This window comes from Dromiciops gliroides, chromosome 2 (assembly GCF_019393635.1).
Source record: "Dromiciops gliroides isolate mDroGli1 chromosome 2, mDroGli1.pri, whole genome shotgun sequence".
NCBI lineage: Eukaryota > Metazoa > Chordata > Mammalia > Microbiotheria > Microbiotheriidae > Dromiciops > Dromiciops gliroides.
This window is the reverse complement of record NC_057862.1, coordinates 509,518,292-509,539,296: the sequence shown is the minus strand read 5'-3', so window position 1 is coordinate 509,539,296 and position 21,005 is coordinate 509,518,292. Positions and strand designations below refer to the sequence as shown.

Below are 21,005 nucleotides of genomic sequence, written 5' to 3'. Positions count from 1 at the left end.
GGACCAAGTTGATTTAACCTGCTCAGGACCTCAGTTCATCTGTGAAGTGAGGAGATTAGACTGACCTATGTTTAAGATTCCTTCCACCTCACAAACTATGATTTTATTAGCTAAAGATCCTGTTTGCTAGTTGTGTGTTGCCTTAGACAACCATCTTTACCTCTATAGGTTGCTATTTTCTCCTCATTAAAGTGATGTCCTTTCCACTTCTAAGTCCAATGAGCCTATCTTCTATGAATCTGAAAGATGAGGAAGAGGTATACTTTCACTAACAGGGAGCAAAATTAATTTTCAAGAAGTGGAGAAAACCAGTTAAATTAACAGAAATAAATGCAGATCAAAGCATGCTATTTTCACTTCTTTGGGGTTTTTTGGATAGTTTTTCCTTTTATTCTGTTTCTTCTTTCACAGCATGACTAATGTGAAAATATCTTTTATATGTTTGCAGATGTATAACCTACATCAGATATTTTGCCATCTTGGAGAGATGGGAGGGAAAGGAGGAAGGGAAACAAGATTGGAACTCAAAATCTTTCCTAAAATGAATGTTTAAAATTGTCTTTACACACTATTTTAAAATAATTTAAAAATACCATTTTAAATATTAACATAAATACTCATTTTTTTCTATCCCATTAAACCACTAACAGTTTCAAAAAGATACTGTCTGGGGCAGCTAGGTGGCACAGTGGATAGAGCACCTGCCCTGGAGTCAGGAGGACCTGAGTTCAAATCTTGCCTCAGACACTTGATACTTACTAGCTGTGTGACCTTGGGCAAGTAAGTCACTTAACCCCAATTGCCTCACTAAAAAAAAAAAAAAAAGATAATGTCTTTTTTGTCCTCTCTCCCCTCATCTGAATCCTACCTTACAACCTCTGTGGGGTCTTACTTCTTCCAAAATTTAAAGTACTATATTATTGGTCTGTTCTCAGACCAGATTCATTAATAGTCTTCACCAGAACGAATCCTTTGTGAGCAAGTATAGATCTAAAGTTGTTCATCCTGGATCCTACAAGAACACATTCCTCTCTCACCAATGTTAAGAATCTCCATGCCCTATTAAAAAATTTAATTTGGAACTAATGGGATGACTGATAAAACATATAGTTACTACTTCCTTCAGATGAGAACCTTGTGAAAATATGTTCCTGTCTTGCTTCTATTCTTAACAATAGCCCAATATTACTGGCAAAGGTTCTGTCAACAGAAATCCAAAGAAATCAGTTGAAAAGTTAAAAAAAAAAGAATAGCTAACCAATTGTTTATTTTGTATATGTCATGTCCCAGGTGCCTGTTGACACTCAACTGTGATCAAACCAATAGGTCCTGGGCCTAGAAGCAGATATCACTTTAATTCTATTTACATTTTAGAGCCTTGAGATAAAAAGCAGCAAAAAAAAACATAATTGTGAGAGAGACAAGGGACAGAGGTTAAAATGTTGACAGCTTAACTAGCTTGACCTTCAGCCAGAAGAACCCCAGCCAACCAACACATGGCCCATCTAAGGCAAGAATAATGGTTTTTTTATGCCTTCCATCACTCATACTAACCAGACTGCAAATAATGGGGCCAAGTTTTGGTTAAGCAGCAATTTGGACCCTGACAATAACATATACAAGGTGGTGAACTACCCACTTGAAGTCTTTTTTCTCCCTGAATTAACTTTAGCACTTTAGAAACACAGTATTGTCTTACAGTTTATGATAATCTACAAATCCAAGATGTTTACTTGCAATGATAAGAGCTCAAATTTTTGTAGAACTTTATGGCTTATAAAGTGTTTTGTATACATTATCTCATTTAATCCGCACAACACCCCTCTGAGGTAGTTAATACAAATATCATCTCCATTTGACAGATGGGGAAACTAAATGAGTTGCCAAAGTTAGAGACAGAAAATCACTGTGCTCATGACTGAGGGGGATCTAATGATTCTCAGTGAAGTGCCTTTTTCCACTGCATTTACTTCTTAAGCTTCCATAGTTGTGTCTGACCTTCTACCATATAAAATATCCCTGCCGTCAACTTAAATATACTTGATTTAATTTGATCTTCATTTTATTCAAATCCGCTGCTCCAGATAAACTCATCATTCTCCCAAGACATCGTTAGAGGTGAGAGTTAAAATGTCTTTACTCATATTTTCCCCCTGCCCAGAACACCCCTGCCCTCTGCCCTTCTTTTCTCAAACTCAACTACATCTTCCTGAACAATCTCTTCCTGAACCATGATAACATTAATTATCTCTAACACTCATTTGACAGCAATCATTTATTATCTCACATAATAAATTATACATTGACAAATCATATACATAAATAGATTATGCTTTTGGAGGGCAGAACCATGACATATTCCTTTTAGCCCTCTCAGTGTTTATCATAGTGCTTCCTCACACATGGTAGGTAGGTGTCCTAAAAAGTTTAGTCATCAGTTGACTGTTCCCAACTAAATAATTCCTTAATTTCTATGAATTCATTTTATCTTCTAAGATGTCAGGAAGTAACAGCATCATGGTATTTATAAATGGTGAATATAGTCACTATTCCATTATCAAGTCATCTTCTTAATAGTTAAAGTAGAAACTGAGAGAACAACAGCGTTAGACTTAGCAGATGCCTGCTTACACTCTTACATCTTAAAGAACCAAGAGCCAATCATTTAACCTCTCAGCCTCAGCTTCTTCATCTTTAAAATCGGGATAAAAGTGGGAATAACACTCACTCTCAGGGTTGCTGGAAAATGAGGTAACATATGTGAAGTATTCTGCAAACCTCAAATCACTATCATTATTGTTGTCTTCTTAGACCAGACATACAATTGAAATAAGCATGCAAAAGAAAGATGGTTAGGGGCAGCTAGATGGCTCAGTGGATAGAGTACCAGCCCTGGAGTCAGGAGTACCTGAGTTCAAATCCAGCCTCAGACACTTAACACTTACTAGCTGTGTGACCCTGGGCAAGTCACTTAACCCCAATTGCCTCACTAAAAAAAAAAAAAAAAAGAAAGATGGTTAATTTCCACAACTGGTAGAAAGCACTCATATTGGATTTCCCTTAGGGAAAACAAAGGTTAAGGCAAATTTTTTTCTTACTTGGCCATATGGTATACACTGTGGGGGAGAAGGGGAAGGTGTGGGGGAGAAACAAGGACAAGTTTTTCTGATCAAGTAATATTTAGGGAAATCTCTCCCATCGCAATTCAAGAAAATCGATTACCATATTTGAATACTAATATACTTATAACAGAGCTATAATGACAGATTATGTTAACCTTGACTACTGAACTTTAAATTTTAATTATTTCTTTGGCTTTCTAATTTAAGCATTTTAATTCATGATTTCACTGTGCATTTGGCCTGTGGTTTTAAACGAATAAAAAAAAGCATAAATTTTCAATCTAGTAAACACACTAAAACCAAGATGATATATTCAACCGAAGAAGGAATCCAGTGACTCTGAGGGATGATTTCATGACATGTATGTTTAGACTTCTTTTTATTCATACAGAAGAATTAAGATTATAATTGACCTAAAGGGCAATGGAAAGACACATGGTGGGTGTAAATACAGGCTGCACATATTATCCATAGTGCCTTGTAAACAAGAAGTAGCATAACAGTAATCAGCAAGGACATGTATGACCAAAAAAGGAGGTTAGCTGGTCACATATCTAAAGTGAGGCATAATAGATGGGTGGCATTAGTGAACTAAATGAAGACTCTCAGGGAATTGGGCCAATCCTCTAAGGAGGACTTACAGAAAGACATGAAAAAGAATTACACAGGAGAAGGCAAGGGAGAATGGTCATCTGTACCATTTGAAGGAAAACCTCCATAAATAATAGTTACTATCCAAAATGTATTATCTAATATCATCATCATCATCATTATAGGTAACATTGTTATAATTCTTTAACATTTGTAAAATACTTTATATACACTTTCTCATTTGAAGTATATAACAATGCTCTAAGGTAGGTACTATAAATGAAAAAAAATTTAAAAAGCATTTATTAAACACTTACTAAGTGCTAAGCCCTGAACAAAGCAACTGGGGATGTAAATACAAAGTAAATACATAAAGCAAATACAAAATGCAGGTACCCTCAAAGAGGTTACATTCTAAAAGACATGTGTCCTATCTCATCCTATCCAGACAACCTACAGGAAACCAGGGTCTACCCAAACATTTTGCCATTTAGTCTTCTATAGTTCCTCTTCATTCTATCTGCTATAGCTCTCCAGAGACTATGCCTTCCCATTCCAACCCTGAGAGAGTTAATATACACAGTTTCAGGTCTCCATCCTGGGACTGGTTGAGTTTACCTAATTGGTAGTCCCAAGAATAAAAACGCATCCAACCCATAAAATCTTTCTGACCCCAGACCATGTATCCCATTCCATCAATGATACTCCCAAACCTCTAACCCCACGTTCCACCTAGTGCATTGGGAATAGTAATCAAATCAATATTGCCAATGGTACTGGAATGAGCATAACAATGGATTACCCTGTGGTTTCACTCATAGTCCTTAACTGACCATTCCTTAGGCACAGCTGCCCTTTATATGTTCTGTCTATCAGAATATAAACTCCTACAAGAAAAGGCCTGTCTCACTTTTGAATTTGTATCCTCAAAGCCTAGCACGGTTGCTGGCATAAATTTTATAATGTATCAGGCACTCCTCCCCTATTTCCAAGGAGCATGTTCAATTCCTATTCCTGGTTCTAGGAAACCATAAATAAAATTAAGATGAAGGGAGGTGGACCCAAGATGGTGGAGAAAAGCCAGGAAGTTGCCTCTCTCCAGTCTCCCTTGGAAACAACATTAAATCAAGTCTCTGAACAAATTCTGGAGTGAAACAATTTTCCAGCCCAAAATAACTTAGAAAGCCTTTGGGAAAGGTCTGTCTCACTTGGGTAAAAGGGCCCAGTGCAAGTGGTGCCCAGGCAAGCCAAGGGTAGGCTCTAAGCCACCACACTGATCAGCTACGCAAGCCCAGATATCCTGACTCAAGAGGTCAGTGGTACAGCAGACTAGTTATAAGGCACAGGCAAACTGCCAGACTTGGCACCCAGGGCACAACAGGTGCAACTAGGCCAGGCCACCCTAGTGCAGTGAACAAGGCAGCAGCCCCATTGCAGAAAACCAGTGACCAGGTCCCTGGCCCCCAGTGCAAGAAGCTTGGGATAGTGCCCCTTGTTTCCCAAGAGCATAGCTTAATTTTAAGAGTCACAAAAGAGTCTCAAAAATGTGCAAAATAACAAAAAAGCCCTGGCTATAGAAAGCTACTAATGGTAACAGGGACGATCAAAACACAAGCTCAGAAAATAACAACAATGCAAAATCCCTACATGCAAAGAAGCCTCAAAGATGAAGATAAATTGGTTTCAAGCCCAAAAATTTCTCGTGGAACAGTTCAAAAGGTATTTTAAAAATCAAATAAGAGATGTAGAAGAAAATTTGGAAAATAAATGAGAGTCATGTGAGAGAATCATAAAAAAAGAATCAACAGCATGGAAAAGGAAGCACAAATATTGAAGAAAACAACTCCTTAAAAAGTGGAATTGGTCAAATGGAAAAGGAGATACAAAAGCTAAATGAAGAAAATAATTCCTTAAAAATTAGAATTCAGGAAGTGGAAGCTAATGACTCTTTGAGACATCAAGAAGCAATCCAACAAAATCAAAAGAATAAAAAATTGGAAGAAAATGTAAAATACCTCATTAGAAAAATAACTGACCTGGAAAATAGATCCAGGAAAGATAATTTAAGAATTAATGGACTACCTGAAATCCATGATCAAAATAAGAGCCAGACATCATCTTTCAATAAATTATCAAAGGGAACTACCCTCATATCCTAGAAAAAGAGGGTAAAATAGTAACTGAAGGAATCTACCAATCAGAGGGCTTGGAATATGATATTCTAGAAGGCAAAGGAATTTGAATTACAACCAAGAATTAACTACCCAGTACAACTAATCTTTCTGGGGGGGAAAAATGGACGTTCAATGAAAGAGGATACTTTCAAACTTTCCTGATGAAAAGATCAGAGCTGAACAGAAAATTTGATATTCAAATATAAGACTCAAGAGAAGCTTAAAAAGGTAAACAACAAAGTGAAAAAAAACACCCATGTTATTCAATAAAATTAAACTTTTTACTTATGATGATACTTATAATGCTTATGAATTCTATCTCAATTACAAGTTAGAAGGAGTATATATAGTGGATGTAGGTATAAGTTGACTTTGATGTGGTGATATTAAAAAATAAAAATTAAGGGGTTAAAAAAAAGCATTGTACCAGGAAAAGAGGAAAGAATGAGGCAGAATGGGATAAATTATATCACATGAAGAGGTGCAAAAGGCCTATTACAGTAGAGGGAAGAAGGGGGTGGGGAGGTGAGCACTGTTTGAATGTTACTCTCATGGGAATTGGGTCAAAAAGGGAATAACATACATAATCAATTTGGTAAATAAATCAACCATACCTTATAGGGAAGTAAGAGGGGAAGGGGAAAACAGGGGCATGACACTGATGGAATGGAGAGCAGCTTTTGGAAGGTGGTGGTCAGAAGCAAAACATTGGTAAGAAGGGACAGGGTGAATGGAGAAAGAGACAAAAGTATAAATGGGATAGGATGGAGGGAAATACCCAGTTAGTAATTGTAACTATGAATGTGAATGGGATGAACTCTCCCATAAAATGGAAGTGGATAGCAGAGTGGATTAAAAACCAGAACCCTACAATATGTTGTTTACAAGAAACACATTTGAATCAGAGAGACACACAGAGTAAAGGTAAAAGGCTGGAGCAGTTGAACTTAAAAAAAGAAGAGGTAGAAAATTAGGAGGAGGAGGACTATTTGATTTCAGCCTGGAATGGGTCAGCACCTAGAGCTGGCACTTTAAGATAACCAAGAGTCCCTTAATTGGTTGCTGAGCTAGAATAACTGATGATTAAGAAGATGTACAAATGGGAGCAACCAGTCCACCTATCGCCTTTTCCCTCCTAACAAGCTACCCTCTTGGCTCCATCTCTTCACATCTCTAGGATATGACTTCAGAGAGGAATGGGAAAGAACTGAGGCTCATGCTGATCCTGCCATTAGTCCCGACAGAGACCCTCAACTCAACTAGGCAAGTTTATCCTGGGTCCTCTAGCTTCCTATTCCTCTTTTATGTTTGTTCTCTCCTGATTTTAGGCTATATATATATATCCCAAGACAGATATATACAAGTTTGGAAAGGACCTTGTGAGATTGAAAAACAAGAAGTCCTGGGTTGCTGTGAGAAACTGGATCATGGCAGGGGAAGCACTTGAGAGGGCAACCATCAGAAACCATCAGAAAGAAGATTAGAGTATGCCAGATTTGTTTTTACCAACAGATATGTATCAGGAAAAGTGTGAACAGTCAAGCTAAAATGAAATGTAAAATGCCTAGTTAACTTTTTTGCAAACTACTTTCTGCTCTGATGAGGTTTAAATATTAGCTTCCTAAAAGATTGTAACAGTGCTTATGTAAAATTACTGCATCCCGTAAATCCCTTTAATTTCATTAATGTACACTCTGATTATTTATGTTTCGCATTCTGCTTTATGTTAAGGAATAAATAATCCTATCATACCCAATTCATTTTGTACATTGGACACCTTTCAAACTTCCCCTTTTGGGGTAAGGTGGAGGTAGAAATCCTAGAACTGTGAGCCATAATCTAATTTACTATAATGAAAAATGGTGTAACGGATAGAACACTAGGCCTGCAGTCAGGAAGACTCATCTCCCTGCGTTCAAATTTGGCCCCAGACGCTTATTAGCTGTGGTACCCTGGGTAAGTCACTTAATGCTATTTGCCTCCATTTCCTCATCTATAAAATGAGCTGGAAAAAGAAATGACAAACCACTTCGGTATCTTTACAAGACAACCACAAATGGGGTCATGCAGTGTCTGACATAACTGAAAAATGACTCAACAAGAAAAATGATAAAAAAAAAAACCGTCCCAGTAAAACACCCGGGGTGAGGGGGGTGGGGATAACAAGACAATAACATGAGAAAAGAAAGCTCCTCTAACCAGAGACCAAGCCCTCTAGGACCAAACCTAGTCCAAAACATATGGCTAGCTTCAGGACAGGGTGAGTGAATTCCCTAACCTGTATGGACTCAACTAAATGGCCACTCATTACTAAATAGATAAGAATGAGTCAGTTTTCCAGTTGAGATGCACTGAAGTAAGCATTTATACTGTTATCACTGGGTAAAGATGAGAAAAGTAGACCTTGGTCACCAAGTTTCTTTTGTGCATAAAACTATATAACTTCATCTGAGCCTGGAACCCTTAATTTCAGTGTTATTTACCACATATTCAAACCTTTAAGCAAAGTTCTAGGAATAATGTCTCTTTCAAGGAACAATCAAAAGGGAATCTAATCCTACTTTCACACCCTAATTCCAACATAAATGCATGCATTTTATCTCAAAGTGGCAATCATGATTAAGAGATTGGAAGGATTGATTAAGAGATTGCAGGATTGGAAGGGACCTCTCAGGGACTTCTAGCCTAACCACACCTGAATAGGAATCACATCTACATGATTTTCCAATCTATGCTAGTTGACCAGAAAACCTACAAAAGACTTTAAAAAAAAAATTCTGATTCCCTGTTTTGCAGGACTACACAGGGATAACCTATATTGAATTGCTTACCTTTTCAAGGAGAGGATAGGGAGGGAGGAAGGGAGAGAATTTGGTACTCAAAGTTTTAAAAATAAATATTAAAAATTGTTTTACATGTAATTAGGGAAAAATAAAATACTAAATAAAGTTAAAAAGAAAAAGAAAAAATCTGATTCCCTAGAGAATTTGAACAGAACATATAAATAGATTATAGGTGGTTGATGGTGAGATTTTCTCCCCTCCTCGCATACTGTTTTTATTTTATTTTACAGTTATTTTGCTCTGGACTTTTAAGTCTGTCATTCTCAGTCAAGCTAGGGAGAGAATCACAGGATCTCAGAGTTGTACAGAACCTCTAAGGTCATCCAGTCCAGCCTGTACCTAATAATGAAAAAGACCCTGCTACATTATCTCCAAAAGATGCTCTAACTGACTCTTCCTGAACACATTCAATGGGAGGAAATGTACTAACTCCGAAAACAACCTATTCCATTTTTAGACATTTAATTGTTAGAAGTCTTACCTTACATCCAGTCTACTAATTTTTTGTTACTTCCACTGATTGCTCCTAGTACAGTCAATAGAACAAGGTTAATCCCTATTTACATGGCAGTGTTTCTTAACTATAATATGTTATATGAAATTACACGATACTGCAACATAAAAAAGTTATTTATGGGCTTAAGTTATTTAAGTCAATCAACAACTTTTTGATGACCCCAAATGTCAGCAAACTCAAGTAACAAAAGTTTAAAAAAAAGAAACTCAGTAAAGGAAGAAATATATTAGGAAAATAAAAGTAAAGGAAGAAATATATAGCAAGTGGCTACAAGTATGTGACTCAACAGCTCAAGGATGATAATTATTTGGCAAGTGCTGTATAAAGGTTGTATTGGGAGTGACTTCCTAGGCTGTTAAATATATAACCTTAGGATATGTCAGTTTCTATTTTCTTTAGGTAGTAAATGTTTAGTTCCTTGGATCATGTATTAATAGTCATTAATTAATGTGTGGGTTTTGGGGAATAGAATAAGAATGTACTGGCAGTTCCCAACTGGGATTAACAAGGAAATACAAATTTTTAAGTACAAACCTTTTGCATTTTCTTGCTGCTATTTAAAAGTAAGAACTCCAAAAACCCTAGCCCATAGCCAGTTAGCCAGTAAACATTTATTTAATGCCTACTATGTGCCAGGCACTCTGGTAAGTGGTAGTGATACAAATATGAAAAAGACAGTCCCTGCCCTCAAGGAGCTTACAATCTAATGGGGGAAGACACTCCCAAAGAAGCCAAAAATTGGGTGAGGGGGAAGGTACCCAGAAAAAGGGCATGATAGAGAACTCCAAAGGAGTACAGCTGCATGGAAAAGGAAATATATGGCTGACCTGGGCACCTTCCTGCAGTGGAGGTTCTTGGAAGAGCTCTCTATCCTCCATTTAGAAGGCTACCATGCCAAAGTTATTGATGAGGCACAAGTACTAAAGCTGAAGACAGCTTTAAGGATGGTAAGATTCCTGGGGCCACAGGGGGCAGCTAGGTGGCCCAGTGGATAGAGCACCGGCCCTGGATTCAGGAGTACCTGAGTTCGAATCCGGCCTCAGACACAACACTAACTGTGTGACCCTGGGCAAGTCACTTAACCCCAATTGCCTCACAAAAAACCCCAACAAAAAACAAGAAGATTCCTGGGGCCATGATGGAAAAGTACAACTGGAAATTCTGGGAGGATTTCTCTACCCTCTTTTCAGAAATCCATAGCCACATGATCACAACTGTGTATATGTAAAGTGTACATAAACCAAGGAAGTGAATGTTTATTCCCTTGTAGTATCATTGTTATTTTTCACTCTAATTCATTTATCATGAAACACTGTATATTATTATTTTCCATGTATATGTCAGAGGCTCCTAAAGATTGTGAGATTCAGGAGGGCAGAAACTATTCCTTATAAACATTTTTCATCTCTAATGTCTAGCATAAGGCTCTAGAAACAGCAGGTATTTTTAAAATCTGTGTTGAACTGAATTTGTTGTTGAGTAGCACAGGAAGAAACTTCTAGAGCAGGGTGAGCTGGTAAAACTAATTGATGGGCTGGACTATCCATCTGTGCTGCTAGCCTAAAGCAATACTTGTCTCAACAATCCCCAGATTTAATAGGATGGATTCTCTGACAAAGTTTCCCCCCACCCCACAAAAGATATAAAAGAATTATATCTTCCCCAAGTGAGCACAGTAACATTTTATGAAGAGATTGGGTCAAGAAATAACATTACAAATAGGATGCTGTATCAAAATTATATCAGTTATAGCAACTCAACCCATTTCTAACATGAGACAGTGCACAAAGCAATAACAAGCCTCTCGTATTTGCAAAGCTCTTTAAGGTTTGCAAATCTATAAACAATAAAGTTCTTGACAGGACCAGGCTCATGAGTGATTGAGCCCCTGAAAAGTATAATTGGAAGGTTGCAACCAAGTTCCTGTGCCCAAAATAACCCCCTTACTTAGATATCTCAAATTTCGCTTTAATGATATTAGCACTGAACATTTACTGGGGTTTTCATTGAGGTTTTCAAAGTTCTATCTCATTTGAGTCTCACAATAATTCTGTACAGAAGGCATGATTAGTATCCCATTTTGTTGCTCACTCATTTTTCAGTTATCAAACCCTTCGTGACCCCATTTAGCAGATACTGGTTTGCCATTTCCTTCTCCAGTTCATTTTTTTTTTTTTTTTGCGGGGCAATGGGGGTTAAGTGACTTGCCCAGGATCACACAGCTAGTAAGTGTTAAGTGTCTGAGGCCGGACCTGAATTCAGGCACTCCTGAATCCAGGGCCAGAGCTTTAACCACTGCGCCATCTAGCTGCCCTCTCCAGTTCATTTTAAAGAGTAGGAAACTGAGGCAAATAGGGTTAGGCGACTTGCCCAGGGTACCACAGCTAGTAAATTCTGAGGCCAGATTTGAACTCAGGAAGATGAGTCTTCATGACTTAGGATCCAGCACTCTATCCACTCACTGCACCACACAGAGAGGTTGATTTACCCAGATTCACAAACCTGAGAGATGGATGTCAGGCTGGATTTAAACCAAGTTTCTCCTTACTACAAGTCCAGAGATCTTTCCAAAATATCAGATTGGTGTGTTCCTTTTTATGTCGTCCTTTTTTCAAATGCAAACACTCAAAAGAGAAACATTCAATCTTTAATTAATTAGAACAGTTTTCATTCCACTAGAGGGAACCAGGATTGTAGAACTTCTATCATAAAGGTGGGAAGAAATGAACCTTTTTCAAATGCTCAATTTTGCTTAAGACTGGTTTGGATCCTTGTCACTATTTCTGTAAGCTTGAATAGCATGGGGCAGTGCTGTTGTAGACCACTAGATATGAGACCACAAGCAAGTCATTAATCTCTCCGAGTCTCAGGTGTGGCTTTTTTATAAAATGGGAATAGTAATACTTGTACTACCTGCTTTGGGGGGGAAATACTTTTATTCTTTAAAAAGCATTATATAAGGGGGCAGCTAGGTGGCGCAGTGGATTAGAGCACTAGCTCTAGAGTCAGGAGGACCTTAGTTCAAATTCAGCCTCAGACACTTGATACTAGCTGTGTGACCCTGGGCAAGTCACTTAACCCTCATTGCCCCACAGAAAAACAAACAAAAACCCCTTGCATAAAAAGCATTATATAAGTGTAAATTATTACCATCAGTATTAACCATTAGGTGAAGAACAGTTAGTTGTCAATCTGCATTGATAAGTAGGGTTACCCCACCAAGAGTTCCCCAAGTCAAAGAAATCACATCTGGACCAAAAAAATTGTGTGCCTGTGTATGTGCTATACACACACACATATAATTGTTGCTGCTGTTGTTAGCATACCCACGTGAAGGGTGGAAAAGAATATAATACACTCATAATACATAACAAAGTGTTTGAGTTATGGAATCCTACTGGATGGCCCAAGGATTTCATGTAATTAAAACTTTATAATTAGATATAAGCAAATGCATTAAGATGTACTATTTACCATTTTTACAAAAATGGTAGTACATAAGAGCTAGCATGTATATAGTGCTTAAGACTTACAAAAATCCTATACATGTTATTTCATTTAATGCTCCTTGTATATGCTAGTGTTCTGAGGAGTGAGGATACCTTAATGTGTATAGGGTACAACAGAGGTTTTTCATAGGGCTTTTAAGTATATTATTGGAGCTACTGAAAAACAAAACTATTTATTTTTTCATATGGTAAGGGAACTTTGCTACATTTAAATGTAGATTTTTCTATCTATAAATATGCCTATTAAATTTCTAGCTTGGAGAAATTACACACTTTAATAAATGACACTAGCAATTGACTTTGAAAAGAAAAATACAATTCTAATATAAGAGGTCAAAATTTGAAGAATTTTGCAAAGGGCTATTGATATTTTTTACTCTATATGTTTGCTGTTAATAAAAATATAGAATATCACTAATAATTTATGCATTAATTCAGTTTCTCTTTTGGGGTGAAAAGGGAACTTCTGGTCCACTGGCTAAATTTGGTCAATACCTGTGATTTAATCAATGCAGGGAATTCCCAATATGGAAATTCCTTCTATTAATGTAGATGGGCAACTCCTTAGTAATTCAATAATTAAAGAGCTTCTTTTGGCTCTGAAAGATTAAGTCATTTGCCAAAGGGAAAATAAGCATACAAGTGCTACATGGAGAAAGGGAAGAAGCTGTAGTCTCACAGCTGGGCTTGGCATTTCATAAACTGATGCTTCCTCTTCTCTTGATGGTAAGGGACCAATAAAAACCAAGCTCCTGATGCTGGTGATCAGCTGTGGGTCTTCATCTTGGGACTGGCAGGCCACATTATTGTTGACTTAAACTTGGTGTCCTTTGTAGTTATGAAGCTTAGAAGACCATGGTAAGTGGGGAAGCCCCTCAACCCCAGTGATGGAATTTTGGTTCCCAGTTCTCTATGAGTCAATATGGATCCATTAGAAGGTGATCTTTTTCAATACAAAATTCCAAAGAACTCATAATGTAAAATGGCATCCACCTCCAGAGAAAAAACTGAAACTCTAAGTGCAGATCCAGTCACATTTTTCCACTTTCTTTATTTTTCTTGCCTTTATTTTTACAACACGACTAATATGGAAACATGTTTTGCATGACATCACGTGGATAATGGGTACCATACTGTTTGTTTTTTTTAATGGGTAGAAGAGTGGCAGGAGGGAGGGATAGAATTTGGAACTCAAAATAAAAACCAGTTGTTTAAAAAACAAAGAAACAAAGAAATAAAAAAAGATTAAGTCATTTGCCTATGATTATATAGCCTTTATTCATCAGAGCTAGTACCTAAATCCAGGTCTTCCTGACCTCAAGAACAGATCCTTACCACTATACCACACCACCTTTCACTTAGAGACATAACTAAATTTGCTGTATTATAGATGAATTTAACATTATTATTACTATCACCTTGTTTTTATATGACACTTTAAATTTTCAAAGCACTTTTCCCAGAATAACCATGTAAGTTAGGTAACACAATTACTATAACCATTTTTTATAAAAGAAAACTGAAGCCCAGTGACTTCCTCAGGATCATGGAGCTAATAAATATTAGGACCAGAAATCAAACCCAGGTCACTCCCTCCAGACACCAAATTTCTTACACTTTTCACTCATACAATACTTGAAACATTTTCTAAAGTCAAGTATCTGAAATATCCATGCTCTCTCTTTTCTTCATTCTCTATGATAAAAATCCACAAATAAAAGCATAAGAATTCTGATGGTAAAGTTCAGGAAATAGAAACACAGAGGACTCTATTCTCATCTTCATAACCTCTTGTTCAAGCCTCCTCTAAGAAAAAAAAGGAGGGGGAAGCTTATCTTAGAAAGGAGAGAAGTACCACTGACCACAGTAGCATAACCCTTTATGCCCCCACAGAAGGCAGATTATAGTAATACAGAGTTGATGTGCAAGGCTCACAGAATATGCTCTCCTGTGTTAAGGCTAAAATTCTAGCTAGTCTGTCTAAAATATCTAATGAGTGGTCGCCAATAAATTATAAGCTTTAGCAAGAGTTAGACTTTTAAGCATTTATTAAGGAGAATAATAATTTGGTAAAGAGAAAGAGAAAGGCCTAGCTGCATCTATCTATTAAAGGGAGAGAGCATTCCTAGCTCTGCTCTCCACCAGAGTCTACAGGAAAGAACACGAGACAGAGCGCCAGGCTCCCCCTTCCTCCTCCCACAAGCAAATGTCACTTCCTGACACCAAAGAAAAGACACATGGTCTTGCCTTCAGAGACCTTCACCTCATGGCAGAGCTTTTCTACAGTAAGTCTCCAGCAGGTGGCGTCATTCCAATCATTACAGTCCCTGCTTTGTTTCTTCAAGAAATGGGACATTTCCTTGATGAAACAGTCAAAAATAACAGAATATAATACCCTATGCTAACTAACAATATGTTAATAACACTATAGAAAAGGGAGAGAGGAAAATTTGGGAGGGGACAGGAAGGAGAAAGGAGGGCCTGAGCAGATAGCTCTGTTGCTTTTTGGTTCCTGACTTCACTGTGGTGGGAGAGAGAGAGAGAGACTCCAGAGGACTTCACAGGAAAACTGAGGAAAGACAGGAATGCCAGGCTGTTGGAATTCTGTTCTCAATCTTTCTCTTTCTATCTTTCAATAAACCCTTAAAAACCTAAACTCGTTTTATCAGTGATTGTAGTCAGTTTCCCCCAAAACTGGGGGAACAGATTAGAACCCACATTTAGAATTTTAAATTACACACCTGAATCAATATTCAATACTTCAAGAGAAGCAGAACTCAGTTCTCCAAAAAATAATGAGAAGAGCCTAATATAAACATGACTATGATTTTTAAAAATTGAAAACACTAAATAATTTAATTTACATAGCAACTCTGGGACTATTTATAGCTTGAAGGTAAAACTAGAGAAACAACCCAAAAGGAAGAGTGCTGGGGCATGTTGTTTTGGTGTTGTAGATGGGGTTGAGAAAACTGGAGTAAATAGCATCATAGGGCCTAGGCTAGAGGGCTGAGTTAAAGTATGAAAGAAATTATAAGCATGATATCCTTGATTATGTGCTTTGGGGTAGAAGGCAGGCTGGGTCCTCAGATGGATGGTTTGACTTGGAAGATGAGGCCAAGTGATGACATCTAGCAGTCACAGTAACCAAGAAAGAAGAAGGTTTCTATGGCAAAGCAGGGAATGACATGATATCTATTCTCCCTCTCACTACAGGAGCATTGGTGGGAGCATCTACATTGATGAAATTATGTATCTATTAAAATAAATTCACTAAATCAAGTTATGAATTCATTGTTAATTTTAAAAGTAGGCCTAGAACAGTGATTTGCATGCAATAGAAATGCAATAATTTCTTGTTGAGGGAATGAACAATTTATATATCTTACTTTAAAAATAAAAAGAATGTTTACTTACTCATAGGTTGCTTTTTTACCTATGAACCTTAAATTTATATATTTCAAGTGTCAAAGAATATCAGAATTTAAAGTCAGAAAAAGTCTTGAGTCCAACTCCCCTATTCCACAGATAAGGAAAATAAGGTTATACAAGAAGAAAATCATTTGACTATAGTCATATAGTAATAGGTAGCACAGTCCAGATTTGAATTCATCTGTCGATTCCAAATCCAGTGCTCTGTTCATTGTTCCTGTCTCTTAGGATCCATAATAGAAAAAAAAGAATTTTCTCATCCAGGTACAAATATTATCCCCTAAGAATAACTTAGAGGTGCATCTTCATTCTTTCAAGCCAATAGGTTACATTGTCTATACAATAAATGGTTTCCTGGAAATCAAAAAGGAATCAGTATACTATTACAAGTGTCCCCATCCAACCTTACCCTACCCCACCCCAAGAAGGACACCCATACTTGGGGAATCCAACTAGCCAGTATTCACTACTCAAATTTCATTAAAACAAATGCTCTGTTGACATTTTTTAAGATCAACTGAAGAAGACAAGGCAGGCTTTCTTAACCAATGCTTCAAAATAGAATAAAACATTTCCTAGAAACTTAATTTGGTGCCAGGTTTCATCCAAATTTACAAATAAACCCAACTCCTCACCATGGGCTCTGATCTCTGATATTATGATACAACTCAAACTGAGTCAGCATTTCAAAGTTATAAAGTCAAATCACAATTTTTCATTTTTACTAAAAGTATGCGCATAGAAATTTAACAGATTAATCATTCATAGAATCTCACTGTTGGAAAGGATCTCAGTTGACATTAAGTATAATATATACCTGAAAAAGAGTTCTCACTACAATATAACCAATTAGTGGCTATGCAGCCTTTGAAAACCTCCAACAAGAGGGAAGCCACTATCTCCTAAGGCAGTCCACTTCCCAAGCAGTCTCTTCCATTTTTACACAGTTCTAATTATCATTATTTTTTTCATTATATCAACCCTAAATTCACTTCCCTGTAATATGTACCCTACTGCAATCTTTAAATTTGAACTTCCTTCTTAATTAAAAGTATATATTCATAAGACTGTAATAGCCCCCCCCCCCAATCCCCCAAATCCCACTATTCAATTATTCAACTTTCTTCATGTGGTTCTTCAAAAATAATGCTTTTTTAATATTTCAATTTTACACACTTTCTTCTTAGCATTTGGAAGTATCCTGTTCTTCATCTGGTCAGGAGAGCCACTTTTTAGGTGACTTTTCAGATGCATTCATGGGTTTCCATCCAACTTCACAGAAAATGGTCAATACTTTTTTAATAGCTAACATTTAATAGCAATAAATACCTCTGTGCAGAGAGCATTGGGTTTAGGTATACAAAATTTGACACAGTCCCTGCTATCATGAAGCTTACAGTCTAGAAGGAGGATATGAAAACCAGATGGCATTCTCCCACAATCTTGTATATCATCACATTTTTTGCAATTGTTCTGTCAGTTTGGGTGTGTCCAAAGAGCCAAAAAAAAGCCTCTTTTTTGTTTTGTTTTTAAAAATTATTGTATTTTTTAATTTATTGAAGAAAACAAGCAATTCCATAATGTAATAATAATAATCATATGATTGCACATGAAATTGCAAATCTATTATTTGCAACTTACTAGTCCTTTTAAATAAAGTTATCAGGTAAATTTTTTTCTTTTTTTCCCTTCTTCCTCACCCTAAAGATGGCTATCATTAGACACAAATGTGTATGTATGTATGTGTATGTGTGTAAAATCATTCTATACATACTTCAATTTATCTATTCTTTCTCTGCATGCAGATAGCACCTTCCTTCATATGTCCTTTGCAGTTAGTCAGCTGGGGAGTGTCCAATTCTTAATGAACCCATTTGGGGGTTTCCTGGCAAAGACACTAGAGTGGTTTGTCATTTCCTTCTCCAGCTCAATTTACACATGAAGAAACTGAGGCAAACAGGGATAAGTGACTTGCCCAAGGTCAGACATCTAGAGGCTGGATTTGGACTCAAGAAGATAAGTCATCCTGACTCCAGGCCCAACACTCTATCCACTTCACCAACTAGCTGCCCATAGCATGGCATTAGATGAATGCAAAACAAAGTGCCACATGAGGTCTAAAAGGGATAGTCGTTATAAACCAGGGAAAGCAGGAAAAGTTCCATAGAGAAGTGGTACCAAGTAGGAACTGAACAGTACTGAATAAAGGGAAGAGCCTGGGGAGGTTACAGTAGAACACATCTGTGGGGCAGAGCATTTGAGCAGTCAGGCTAAAGTGTAGAATATGTGGAAAGAAGAAAAAGAGATGAGGCTGAAAAGTCAAAGTGGTTCAAGTCAGTGGGGGCCTCCAAATGCCAGGCATTTGAACTTTATTTGAGAGGTAAAGAAAACCATTAAAGATTTTAAAGCAAAAGAGTGACATGGCTATATCTCTTTAGGAAAGCTTTTTCTGGCAGTGCTGTGAAGGCTGGATCAGACAAGGGGAAAGAGTGGAGACTGGAAGGATTATGGGTAGGCGATTGCAATAGTTCAGGTAGGATCTTTACTAGAATAGTGACAGCAGAAGCAGAGTAGAATAGAATAGAGCAGATTAGCCAGGGAATTATGGAGGTAGAATCAATAGTGGGAGGCACATAGTGGGCATTTCATATATGTTTGAATGACTCAATCAATTGGACCTGATAATTTATCAACTAAGTGATTAGTAGGAGAGACTTGTATGGAATGATGCAGAAAGAAGTTGAACCAGGAGAACTTAAACAATGATCAAAATAAGGGAATAGAAAATGTTGAAAGACTTCAGTTCTCTAATAATGATGTATGCTTTCTACCTATTGGCAGAAAATAGGACATAAATAGGTGAAAATAGGACATAAATTTTCAGACGTGGCTAATGGGTTAATTTGTTTTGCTTAACTGTATTTACTTGCTACAAAACATACAAGGTATTCTATGAGGAGAGGAGGAGTCACTGGAAAGTCATGGTTAAGTGACTTGCCCAGGGTCACACAGTATCTGAGGCATAATTTGACCCTCAGAGTTCCTGACTCCTAGTCTAATGCTTTATCCACTACTTCAAGTTGCCTCTAAAAGAACACAGTTAGATACTAGAGTGAATGACATTGCAAGATATTAATCTTTTGTGTGTTGTAAAAGCAATCAGGAATTCTTCCATCCTTTCATAAAGCATTTAAAAAAGTATATTGATAAGCTGGTGAGTGTCTAAAGAAAAGCAAGCTGGAAGCTGAAAAAACTAGAGTTTATGCTAAGCAGGACAGTTTAACTGGAGGTAATTTGGGGGAGAAAGAAGAATGACAAATATTGGAAGAAGGAAATATGGAAAAAGAAACAGACTTATTCAACTTGGTCCCAGAAAGCAAAACTCATAGCAAGGAATAAAAGGAGTAGAAATTGTAGAGATACATATTTAGGCTTAAAGAAGGAAACTCTTAAAATTTAGCTATCCTAAAGTGAAACGGGATGCCCCAGGAGGTAGGGAGGTGCCCCTCAGTGGAGATCTTCAAATAGAGGTTTGATAATTGGTGGATAGGACCCAGAAGGATCTTCTTCAGGTCTGGGTTGTCTCAAATTGCTTACTGAGATCCCTTCCAAATCTGAAATTCTGTACTTCTTGGAAGAGGGCCAAGGAGAGACCCTCGGAGAATACTCAATTTAAGGGGTCAGGAAAAAGTTGAATAATAAGTGAAGGACAGTAACAGCAACATTGTACAATGATCAACTGAATGACAGGTATTCTCAGCAATACAATGATCCAAGACAATTCCAAAGAACTTATGGTAAAAAATGCTACCCACATCCAGAGACAGAACTGATGGAGTCTGAGTGCAGATTGAAGCATACTTTAAAATTTTTTTTCTTTATTTTTCTTTTCTTTTTTTTTGGTCTGTTTTCTTTTGCAATATAGCTAATATGTAAATATGTTTTGCCATACTACACATGTATAATCTATATCAAATTGCAGGGGACAGCTAGGTGGCACAGTGGATTAAGCACCAGCCCTGGATTCAGGAGGACCTGAGTTCAAATCCAACCTCAGACACTTGACACTTACTAGCTATGTGACCATGGCCAAGTCACTTAACCCTAATTGCCCCACAAAAAAAAAAATTATATCAAATTGCATGCCTTCTCAAGGAGGGGGGAAAGGAGGAAGGGAGGAAGAGAATTTAGAACTCAAAATCTTAAAAAAACAAATGTTAAAAATTATTTTTATATATAATTAGAAAAAATTAAATATAAAAAATTTTAAGAAGAATTTAAGGAGACAGAAAAGAAATGAAAAGTCAAGAGTATAATACAGAAAGTGTGACGTTTCTGAAGCAGAAGGAGAAAGTATCTAAAGTGACATGATCAACAGTGTAAAAATATGAAAAGAGGTCAATGAAAACTAAAAAAAGCAAACAAAAAACAAACAGTGGATTTGGCAATTAGGCCATTAATGATATCAGAAAATATAGTTTCAGTAGAATATGGGATGGAAGCCAAAATCCTTGGGTTCAGAAGAGTATGGTCGGTGAGAAATTAGAAGCAATATATAAAAGCAACTTTTTTTCAACAGGTTTTATAGTAAAGGGGAGGAAAAAGAGAGGATGTTACATGCATGGCAAAGAATGAAGGGAAGTCTTTTTTAGGGGACAAATGAGCATTTTAAAATTGTGAACAGGGAGGAGCCAGTAATGACACCAAACGTAAAGATCTCTTGAATCACTTGCTATACCTTACAATCCTGTGCTATGGTACTCTTGCCTTTCCAAACCCCAGCCCTCTCTAACCCTGACCATCCTCTTTCTCAACTT

The 21,005-nt window shown here is 37.1% G+C and overlaps 1 protein-coding gene across 6 annotated transcripts in view; it reads right to left on the bottom strand.

The window, feature by feature from the left end:
- ARHGEF10 (Rho guanine nucleotide exchange factor 10) overlaps window positions 1–21,005 on the bottom strand; it is a 233,289-nt gene that overhangs the window by 198,074 nt on the left and 14,210 nt on the right. The window contains exon 2 of one of the 6 annotated variants that reach the window (XM_043985031.1): window positions 161–239. The exons of the other annotated variants lie outside the window; for them this stretch is intronic. The gene's annotated coding sequence lies outside the window, so the exon portion shown is untranslated. The remainder of the gene's footprint in view (window positions 1–160; window positions 240–21,005) is intronic. 6 annotated transcript variants of the gene reach the window in all.